The sequence below is a fragment of the Ostrea edulis genome, chromosome 2 (genome assembly GCF_947568905.1).
Source record: "Ostrea edulis chromosome 2, xbOstEdul1.1, whole genome shotgun sequence".
Classification (NCBI taxonomy): domain Eukaryota; kingdom Metazoa; phylum Mollusca; class Bivalvia; order Ostreida; family Ostreidae; genus Ostrea; species Ostrea edulis.
The window spans coordinates 13056044-13065634 of record NC_079165.1 but is presented as its reverse complement, the minus strand read 5'-3'; the positions used below and the strand labels follow the sequence as shown (position 1 = coordinate 13065634).

The following is a 9591-nucleotide window of genomic DNA, read 5'->3' as shown; positions in this document are numbered from 1 at the left end:
AAAAAGTGAAGATAACAAACAACAATTAATCTCACAACTCCTATAAGGAATACAAAATTAAGAGGTCAAAGACGGACCCCTGGATATACCAGAGGTGGGATCAGGTGGATAGGAGGAGTGAGCATCCCTTATCAATCTGTCACACCTGCTGTCATGAGTCCTATCTCTCGATCAGATAAACGGTATAATCTGCAATCAATATCAGTGTAAAGAACTCTTTAACAATTGACATTAAACTCGTGAGACTGCATTCGACATAATGATAGATTGTACTGGCAAACTAGATCGTTATAACAACCATAGCATATTCGAAATGCTGACTTTAAACGAGACTGTTAAAACCCCTGTAACATCAGCTTGTGTGTCAGTAGCCTGCCTCAATTTAAAAAGTAGTTATAAGCAGAACAAACTCTTGCATATCGAATCAGTTGAGAGACATAAACACCATAGTATGCAGGTGATAACAGAATATGGCTACGTAGGTATTGGGAAATGATGATGTAGAAGCTGAAGTCATCCCGTTTGTCATCAAGTTGAGATGTTAGTTTGCTGTTAACATCTAAACCGATCTAATACATCGGCGATGTTTTCTAGCTGTTCCTGAACGTTTTTACCCAATACTAGAATGTCATCATGGAAAGTTAAGACAGTTCTCCAATGTAGTCCAATCACCACTATGCTCATTACTCGTGAATAAGTGATTTGGATATTGCAAAGACCACATCCCACCCCTTTGAACTGGAAACTGCCATACTTGGCAATGAAGGTGGTTTTGTCTTTGTGCATATCTTTCATCTTTACTTGTATAAACCCCGTTAGCACCCAATCTCGAAAACCATATATTCCCTGTTAGTGTGCCATGCATTCATCCATCAAAGACAAGGAAAATACATCTTTCTTGATGCTCAATAATCCACACATCAACGGAGCGAGCCATAGTTTCCCTTAACAGTAGAGGCGCCGAAGCCCATTCAGATACGGAGGGTTCAATGACGTCAGCTCCAAGAAAGTTATTGAGATAGTCAGAAAGTATGCAAATTTAATTTGTCTGGAATCATCGGTTTCAAAGGAATGTTCTACGGCGGTGACGTTCCCGAGCTCATACTTGGTGAAGAGATCACAGGAGCACAAGATTGATTGATTGATTGTATCTTGCTTAACGTCTCACTCGAGAATTTTTCACTCTTATGGAGACGTTGCCAAGACCGGTGGAGGGCTTCAAATTTAGGCCTATGCTCGGCGCTTACGGCCATTGAGCAGTGAGCGTTCTTTAGCGTGCCACACCTACTGTGACACGGGTCATCCGTTTTTAAGGTCATCTCCGAGGGGACACCTGATGCCGAGCGTTTGGCGATGGAACTGTCACTACTAGTCCAGTCATAATACTAATTGACCCAGAACAAATTGCAACAGAAAAAATAAATGCGTAAAAACTTTGAACTATATCCCTTGAACACCCCATCAAAAATCGCCACATAAATGTTTTGTCTAAGTAAAATTATAACAATTTTTAAATGTTGCTAATTTTGTTAAATGAAAATAACGCCATTGGGCCGCCATAACCAGTTCCGAATTTTATAATTTTTTCCCGGAGATAGCAAGACAATGGAAACCATAGTTTAAAAACAGTCGAAAATGAATTTTTTGATGATTTTATATACAAATGTACAAAGAGTTCATATCTTAGTTGATATACCTCATAATTCAGCACCGATAAACTTTTATTTACATAAATAAACACGAAATCCATGCATAACAGACGCTACTTACCCATAATGCACTAAAGTAATATAAAACCGTTATTTATGCGTCTTTAACCAATATTGGGCGTATTTCAAATGATATTTAGTCAAGGATAATCTAGTTTAACTTCAACGATCATAATCAAAAGTATTCCGTACCAAAATAATTCGAAATCCGACAGAAGGGGGATGCAGACGAAAAATAAATCTAAGGAACGTGTGTTTAACCAAAAAATACCGAGAAATTTCGTTATTTACGTTTTTTTTCCATTTTATTCGAGAAAATATTTCTTAATGAATGTCAAAACATTTATATATTATTTTGTTTGATCCTGGGCTGCCTATTCTTTGTTTTTGTTTGGAGTTGGTCCATTTTGTTAACTTATTCAAACTTGTTGTTTACATTATCACTGTCATGATCGTGTGCAGGATTGGACAAAACAAGATGGCAGACGGCATTTCCAAACAAAGGTAGGCTCTTAAAACTCTTCATTTTACCGACTTATTAGACGACGAATTTATGAATTTAAAACACTGCCTGGCCAGGGAGGCATCATTAAGTTGATTGGTTGTTGAAATTCTTACTCATGTACACGTACAACTCTAAATTCATTGATCGAAGTTGACGATGTTGCCTCGATAGAATTCGAAGCGGGCGAAGATGTTTCTAATCATGTTTTCATGCATTTTAAGAAAGATACTTTCGGTAAAATAGACTCTGCACATATCTTTTGATGAAAACTTGAACCAGTGTATGCGATTTGCCCCTTAAATTGCATTGGTTAGATAGATATCTTGACTTGAACATTTGCTAATGTGCAGGATTGGACTGTAGTCGTTTCCACGATAAACGTGCCGGATTGGACCTCGATTTTGGTTCAGGATTGGACCCTTTCTTAAATACATGCATTTTTTTCTCTTACAGATCCAGTCAGGAGCGGACTTCCTTAAGCTTAAAAGTTGCAAGTGAATGAAGTGTGTTCTATTTTATGTCTCCTACTAAAACCATGGTTTTGACAAACCTAAAAGAGCACGTGGAGCAAGGAACTATCAGTAAGCCGGAAGAGCCAGCTCGAAAATCTTTAAGTGTTTGAGAATTTCACCGCGCACATGAATTTAAAGTTCTGCCACACGCTAGAAGGAGCCTTGTTCTCGAAGATCAACATGTTGAAAAGTCTTCATTTTGCAGAAGCAAATACATTTATATTGTATATACACATGTAGACTATGTTCGATTCCCAACCACTTAACATTTGTGATATCTGCATGAAATTATTAAAACTGAGCATGGTTTGACGTATAATAATCTCTTTGAACAGGCATGATGGTTTACATTTCACAAAGCTGTTCAATGACAATAAAGACTATAAGATGTTGAGATGTTCGTGTTTTCAATACTTAATCATCTGTCCACATGCACTTGTGCCTTTCATATGTATGCTTCTGCTGGAACCAGTTTTGATTGTTAAAGCGGGATTTATCTTTTGACAAATTTCCCTATCATTTTAATTCTAATAATCTTGAGTGCATATTTCGTGCAAGATATCGAGGCCAACTCACTTACAAGGATAATTACTTACGGTAAAAGTGTTTGTTGGAATGTAGTAAATATCAGTATATTGAATTCAACCTTAGAGTGCATATACTGATGAAAGAAAATAAAAAGGATATTTTCTCAGAAATTCGCAATATCACTCCTGTAGCTGAAATATGAACCTAAATGAAAATCAGTTTTGTCCATGATGTTTTTTCTTCTTCAATATTTGCTGCTCAGATGAGAGGTTACTCTTCAATACAAATGTTTCACTAGTTGTTATCAGTTCAATACAAACGCAATAACATTGAAATATATTTAATAACAAGTAAAAATTAAGAACACTTCTGGTTCAATGAAATAACAAATCAACATGTGTAAAATGTAATGCAAAAGATTAGTAGTATCTCTGTAAAACGAAGCATAATGCCGTAAAAATAATCGTTTCATAATGTATATAAACGGATATATAAAACGGTTGCCATGGTATATGTATGCACTTCGTGTATTCAGAAAACAATGTAATTTTTTTTACTTCATGTTTCTTTTATAATGTGCAAAAGCGTGTGTTGCACTGGTCACAAACGAAGACAATTTCTCTTATTGATGTTTCCTTTTTACATGCCTACGAAATTCAGAATTGGTCTTGAATTCCTCACCACCAATTTCGCACATTCGAAGTGTACCCATCTCATGGATTGAAGTTCTGGGGCTTGATACCTGAAACAAAGGAAAAAATCTATATAACAGAGTTTGGAATTAGGGAATATGTAAGCGGGTTAATTGAATTCAGGAAACGTCGAATTTATATTGTTACACAGGATTATAAAATGATGATAATTTCTCACGTGCTTTATAGGTCAAAATGGCCTTATATATCCTGGATACGAACAGTCAACGTTACATCTGTCGTAAGCAAAGATTGGTGATTCATGTATAGATCTGTTATATTGGTTCAATTTGAAGGAGATAGCGAATGAATATTTTTACAGTAGCAATTGTCGTCGTTGGAAACTTAAACGACGATGTAAATCGATAACAGTAAAAAAAAAATTTCAAAATACACCATGGTCATGTTGGAAATGTCTGAGAATCTAATAAGCTACATTAATCAAACTAAAATGTGATAAAGTGAAGTCGAGATTCGAAAATATAAAGGATTTTGAAAATAAATATAAAAAGAGGGTCCAATCCTGAACCAAAATCGAGGTCCAATCCGGCACGTTTATCGTGGAAACGACCACAGTCCAATCCTGCACATTAGCAAATGTTCAAGTCAAGATATCTATCTAACCAAGGCAATTTAAGGGGCAAATCGCATACACTGGTTCAAGTTTTCATCAAAAGATATGTGCAGAGTCTATTTTACCGAAAGTATCTTTCTTAAAATGCATGAAAACATGATTAGAAACATCTTCGCCCGCTTCGAACTCTATCGAGGCAACATCGTCAACTTCGATCAATGAATTTAGAGTTGTACGTGTACATGAGTAAGAATTCCAACAACCAATCAACTTAATGATGCCTCCCTGGCCAGGCAGTGTTTTAAATTCATAAATTCGTCGTCTAATAAGTCGGTAAAATGAAGAGTTTTAAGAGCCTACCTTTGTTTGGAAATGCCGTCTGCCATCTTGTTTTGTCCAATCCTGCACACGATCATGACAGTGATTATCTTTCTCTCAAACTTTGTTCATCTCTTACTTCGTTTACATAGTTTATTTTCATTTATTTTTTTGTATTTGTTACTTACTATTATCTTTTATAAATTATGCATGGTTAAAATAGAATCTCTCTGGGTACGAGTTAGCTTTACTATTTGTCAACGTAATTGGGTTAACTCGTTCCACTTGAGATTAATTAAGTTTATTGTTTTTCTTTTCGGACATTTTGGATCAGCTCTTTGGACGAATAAGGCATGTCCTAATTCGTTCCACTTTTAACATTGATTGGCAAGCCTAAAGACCAAAAACATGTAGTCTGCGTTGTAAATACGTTTGTATATTAGTGTAGTTGTAGTGCTAGATGTATTTATATGTAGTTTTTGTTATTATGCTCTGTTGATATTGACCACATTATGTAATTGTTTTCGCTTGTCCTGAAGAAGGGACGGGTCGTCCCGAAAATTTGACAATCTCGTTGTTCGTGTCGTTGGTCATTTTAGTGCTTTGTATATATATATATATATATATGAGAGAGAATTTTGATTGATTGTTTCTTGTTTAACGTCTCTCAGGAGAATTTTTCACCCATATGGAGACGTCACCAAGACCGGTAAAGGGCTTCAACTTTAGACCTTTGCTCGGTAATTACGGCCATTGAGCAGTGAGGGTTTTATGGTCATCCAATGGCGATTTTTAATATAGCATTAAGGACATTGTAAGCTATCCAAAGAACATAAAACATTTCTGTTGCAATTAGTTCTAGGTTCAGCACAATCTGGCGTAGAATGACTGGACTATACCTGTTTTAACGACTTAGGTTTGTCGCGGCCTGGATTCGAACCCCGGCCTTCCGCATGCAGGGCGAACGCTCTAACCTCTCGGCTACCGCGGCAGTAAATCGGGCACAATAAATCTGGCAGAATAAATTTTCTCTGTTGATGATAAGTACTCTTCGGATCTGGCGAATAAATCCACTAAATGCTCAGGTACCCTAAAGTTGTTATTTGATTTTTGTGATCTGGTTCGTACTTATATATTCAGGGGCGGATCCAGGAATTACGGTTACGGGGGGAGCCACTTTATGAGGCAGGGGCTCTGGGGGCGAAGCCCTGGTGGGGGCCCAGGAGGCGAAGCCCCCGCATTTTACAGATTTTGTAGGGCTTGAAATATATCTTCTATTTAGTCTTTTGTACTATTTTCTACCATTTTTTATGAGGTGAAATTAATCAAATGACGCAAATTTTAAGGGTTTAAAAGTTCTCCCAATAAAGTAATTCAAGAAATCAATAGATTTTGTCATTTATTTCTCCGGGAGTGGAAGGAATAATTGCTTCTTACATTGTTTAGAATATTTTTCTAAACAAGATACCACGATTTACCTTAAAGACCCATCTCATGACCGTACGGTCAGTGAACATGTAGGCGGAGCCTAATCTATACAGATGTTATTTACCTGGAGTGGCCAGGGTCTACCAAGGTGTTAATTGCTATATCCCATGGCACTCAAAGAAATATACAGAGGCAGAACATGGTAGAAATCTACCTGTCCATGCTTTTTTATAGTTTTGATATACACAGGACCTGTCTCAGGGACCTCTGCAGAGTTTCTGTGGTCATAGTGTTTGAATAATGGTTGTATTCCTAAGGGTAGCTGACACACATTCTACACCCACCTCTCTCTCTCTCTCTCTCTCTCTCTCTCTCTCTCTCTCATTGACTCAATGAATAATTTCTGTTATAAATATAGAGGTATCATAAATTGATGACATAAAATATTTCAATAGGTTACAAGTTTTAAAACTTATTGTGCAAATTATTGTTTGATTTCTGATTGTGTAATTTATAATACATGTACAGGTATATAGAGGGGGAAAATTACAATTACATTGAAATTGCATTGTTCAGGGGCCTTTTTAAAAACAATTGAATTACAAGAAAATAGCAATTGTGGATAGGTCATTTGCTATCACAACTCAGGTATACTGGGCTTCCTCAAGATCTAAAGAATGCCTGTAGATACTGGCTGATATTGTTATCAAAACACCTCTCTGGGGTAGCCCCAGACCACAGTGTCTGCAGATGTCACTCCACCTGAAATCTATTGTTAAATGTTTGATTGGCAGGCAGCTTACAATTGGGGGTGTCAACTTAAAATTGGGTCTTTAAGTTTGAAAATTTTAGGGGGGGGGGGGGGCGCCGGCTGATATTGTATTGAAAATAAATATTAACGGTAAACTAACAACTCAACATTATGACAAACGGGATGATTTCAGCTTCTTTATCGATCGTCAACTTCCCATATTTATGTAGCAATATCTCATTATCACCTGCATATGGTGTTTATGCCACTTAACTGATTCTATACACAAGAACTTGTTCTGCGTATGATTAGTTTTTAAATCGAGACAGGCTACTGACATGTTACGGGGATTTAAAGAGTCTCATTTAAAGTCAGAATTTCACAAATTCTATGGTCGTTTTAATGATCTAGATTTTGCAAATACAACCTATTCTGGGTCAAATGCTGTCTGACGTGATTCATACCGATTGTTAAACCATTCTTGGTACACCGATGTTGATTACGGATTACTACATTTACCCATGGCGGGTGTGATCGCTTAACAGGGGACACTTACTCCTCCTAGGCACCTGGTCCCACCTCTGGTATATCCAGGGGTCCGTGTTTGTCCAACTCTTTATTTTGTATTCCTTGTGGTAAACGCTCGGCATCAGGTGTGAATGTCACGGGTACTCTGAGATGACCTTGAAAACGGATGTCCCGTGTCACAGTAGGTGTGGCACGCTAAACAACCCTTACTCTCAATGGCCGTAAGCGCCGAGCAAATGCCTAAATGTGAAGCCATTCACCGGTCTTGGTGACGTCTACATGTGAGTGAAAAATTCTCTTGAGAGACGTTAAACAAGATACAATCAATCAATACAATAGCGTGACCCACATCTTCACACTGAAAACATGTGCATCTAGGCGATGAAGACATTGAAGTTATTATTTTTTCCATCCCAGAGCCGAGAGGTGAGAGATCCTACACCATTTTCCAACTTGGCAATCCTCTGGGACATGTCCACCTCAGCAGAGCAAATTCGGGGAAAACACACGGAATTATCCGCCTCGTCATCACAAATCAGCACTTCCCACATCCTTTCTGCTTCAGCCATATCAAACCTGGTGTTTGTATTGGAATTTTTTCAGATGATCGATTGTTCCCTCTATGTATGCGGGTTGATGGCGAACCGACCCGCATCCTCATCAGAACAACCGTGACATATCCGCTTGATAGCCTGCTTACAGTCCTCATAGAAAGGAAGGCTGACTGAAACACACGATCAACCAATCCTTCTTGCTTTCTCCAGGACGTTGAACAATGATACAAAGTTTAAGCCATGCTGTTCTTGGTATCTCTTTAAACCCCAAACGCGTTTCATTTTCTGCATTACTTGAATACAACCAATGTCTGCATGTTGTATGACAACTGTAGTACCGTATAGCGGGTTTATTCCACGGGTCTAAAATTTGGCGATTTGCTGGCTCAGAGGTATGCTAATCATTTTAGCGGAATAAAATTTGAAGGACAGGGAAGAGATGTCTCTTTTTCACATACTGAAGTCGCAATTGGGTGCATATTTGGTGAGTGGAATTTTGGCGGAAAGCTATCTAACTGCTAAAATGAGCCAAAATTATAACCCCGCGGAAAACCCCCGCTATACGGTATATCATTCACTGGTCCTATTCTCTAATCACCACCCTAAATAATCTTCGAACTCCTGTCGACATCACTTCCTGACTTCAGCAAAACGAGTAAACGTTTGCTGAAACCCTTTCCAGGAATCTGTGCCATCTAATCTCAATGTGTTGGGCAACGTATCCACCCTTTCTTGTCTTTGTTGTGCTTAATATAAAATTTGTGTTGCTTGAGGTACAATTGGTGTTGTAGTATTTGTGGTTGTTGTGGTGGTGGTTATGGTTGAGTTGGTTGCTGCTGTGGTTGTTATGGTAACTGTTGTGACATATGCTATTGCAGTGGCTGCACTACTCAATGCATAATTACCACCGCGGTGGTATAGAGGTTAGAGCGTTCGCCCCCCATGCGGAACGTCGGGGTTCGAATCCCAACTGCGAAAGACTGAAATCGTTAAAACAGGTAGTGATAGTTCCATCGCCAAACGCTCGGCATCAAGTGTGAATGCCATGGGTCCTCGGAGATGACCTTACTGTGTCCCGTGTCACAGTAGGTGTGGCACGTTAAAGAACACTTACTGCTCAATGACCGTAAGCGCTTCACCGGTCTTGGTGACGTCTCCATATGAGTGAAAAATTCTTGAGAGGGACGTTAAACAGGATATAATCAATCAATACATAATTGGAACCTAATGCCTAATTTGAGGACATGTGAGTGGTCGCTGGCTAGTGGACGGCAATAAACCGCTAATCGACCTGGGAACTCCCACAGATACAGACTGCATTGGATTAAAACTATGAACATTTAACGGTGGAAAACCAATTGAAGTCTGGGTTGAAACACCAGGACACTTCTGATAACGTCCAATCTTAACCGTAGAGACTGATACTACAAACACCCCCGATGTCTGTATTGGTCAAAGAAAGGCTCTAAAAGATTGCAGCATAATGTTATGC

The 9591-nt window shown here is 38.4% G+C and overlaps 1 long non-coding RNA gene across 1 annotated transcript; it reads left to right on the top strand.

Annotated features, from left to right (window-relative positions):
- The first annotated feature begins 2144 nt into the window (after window positions 1–2144).
- Window positions 2145–3116, top strand: LOC130052094 (uncharacterized). Its single transcript, XR_008800453.1, has 2 exons — window positions 2145–2213; window positions 2668–3116. It is a non-coding gene; the product is annotated as an uncharacterized LOC130052094 (long non-coding RNA).
- The last annotated feature ends 6475 nt before the right edge of the window (window positions 3117–9591 follow it).